This window comes from Cebus imitator, unplaced genomic scaffold, assembly GCF_001604975.1.
Source record: "Cebus imitator isolate Cc_AM_T3 unplaced genomic scaffold, Cebus_imitator-1.0 Scaffold17, whole genome shotgun sequence".
NCBI lineage: Eukaryota > Metazoa > Chordata > Mammalia > Primates > Cebidae > Cebus > Cebus imitator.
The window spans coordinates 3,894,863-3,897,183 of record NW_016107332.1 but is presented as its reverse complement, the minus strand read 5'-3'; positions in this window follow the sequence as shown (position 1 = coordinate 3,897,183).

Sequence of the window (2,321 nt, the reverse complement as noted above, 5' to 3'; positions counted from 1 at the left end):
TTCTTTCTTTTGTTCTATCTTTCTTTCATATCTCTCTCTCTCTCTTTCTCTCTCTCTCTCTCTCTCTCTTTCTGTTTCGGCAGAGTTTTACTCTTGTTGTTCAGGCTGGAGTGCAATGATGGATCTCGGCTCAGCGCTTTCTTGGCTCACCGCAACCTTTTGTCTTCCCTTCTGAAATGTGAGCTCCAAGTGAGCAAGAGCCCTGTTTGTCTCATTTGTGAGTTCCAAGAACTCAGATGAGTATGTACTCAAAAAATATCTGGTAAATAGGGCTCGGTGGCTCACACCTATAATCCTAGCACTGTGGGAGGCCAAGGCAGGCAGATCACCTGACATCAAAGGTTCAAGACCATCCTGGCCAACATGGCGAAAGCCTGTCTACATAAAAGACAAAAATTAGCTGGGCATGCTGGCGCATGCCTGTAATCCCAGCTACTCAGGAGGCTGAGGGCAGGAAAATCGCTTGATCCCAGGAGGCAAAGTTTGAAGTAAGCTGAGATTGCGCCACTGTACTCCAGCCTGGGCAACAGACAGAGACTCCATCTCAAATTAAAAAAAAAAAAAATCTGGTGAATTAATGGTGTGGATTTAAAATTGTGATATATGCTGGGTGCCTATAGTCCTAGCTAGGCATCCAGGGAGGCTGAGGTGGGCATTCCAGGTCAGCCTGGACAACATAGAAAGGCCCCATCTCTAAAAATTAAATAAATAAGTCCCCTCCCCTCCTGTCTCTTCCCCCTCTTCCCCTTTTTTCTCTTCTCTTCTCTCCTTTCCTTTTTTCCAACTATCCAGACTTAAGGAAATGGGGAGGTTTCTGCTGTAGGGCTAATGGTCTGTGGTACTTTCCCTTTTCCCCACCTTGAATGTGGATGTCCTGGCTGGGAACCCAGCAGCCAGCTCATGACTAGAAGGTAACAAGTAGGAATAAAAGGTCACCAGAGTCGCAGAGACGCAGAGGTGCACATCACGAAGTGTGATTTTGAGGTGCGAATCATCACCAGCAATCGCTTCTCTCAGGACTGCTTGGTATTGACTTTGCCAAGTTGCTGAAGCTACAGAAAGTGATTGAGCAGAATAAGGATTCTTCTATCATCTTCATGACCAGCAGCCTAAGGAACTACTTTGTAAAATTTAAAGTTGGAGAAGAATTTGATGAAGATAACAAAGGCCTGGACAACAGAAAATGCAAGGCACTGTTCTGTGAAGGTCACATGTACAAATAGATGCTTCAGAGAGCCTGATCCATATCCAGCAGCAGAGCCCACTTGTGGCTGCAGTTTTATGACAAATTATGCTGCAGCTGGAACAGATAGATATTCATCTATCCCATTTGGTGATGAGGACTCATGGTTGGAGAGATTCACACAACCTGTAACGAAGTTGTCTAGATTATGGGGAAACTGTTCAGCTTCAATAAACCTGTCCAAATGTCAAAAAATAAAAAAATAAGTAGATAAATAAATAAAATTATCATAAAGGCTGCCAAATTGCTTTCCATATAGAGTCACCAGTTTTCACAGTCATGGGCAGCGCTTGTTTGTTTTTGAGATAAGATCTCACCCTGTCACCCAAGCTGGACTGCAGTGGTGTGGTCATGGCTCACTGAAGCCTTGACTTTCCAGGAGGCTCAAGCCATCCTCCCACTTCAGCCTCTAGAGTAGCTGGGATTACAGGTGTGTACCACTACACCTGGCTAATTTTTAATTTTTTGTAGACATGGGGCCTCACTATGTTGCCCAGGCTGCTCTCTAGCAATCCTCTCTCCTTGGCCTCTGAAAGTGGATTTTCTGTCTTGATTCCTTTCTCACTTCCTATCATACTTCATTTATCTGATCAATGATTCACTTTACAAATATTTATTGATTATTCACAGGCCCAGGCACTGTGCTAAAATCTTTATCTCTCATTTGGCCACAGCCCAATCTTGCCAAGAGTTTTGGCCTGGGCCTTACTTCAAAGTGACGTAGACTTGTACTGTAGAGGTCTCTAGAAAGACAACCCTTGGCTGGGTGTGGTGGCTCATGCATATAATCCCAGCACTTTGGGAGGCCAAGACAGGTGGATCACAAGGTCAGGAGTTCAAGACCAGCTTTGCCAACATGGTGAAACTCTGTCTCTACTAAAAATACAAAAATTAACTGAGTGTGTTGGTGCTTGCCTGTAATCCTATCTACTGGGGAGGCTGAGGCAGGAGAATCGCTTGAACCTGGGAGGCAGAGTTTGCAGTGAACTGAGATTGTACCACTGTACTCCAGCCTGGGTAACAGGGTGAGACTCCATGAAAGAAAGAAAGAAAGGCAGAAAGAAAGAAAGAAAGAAAG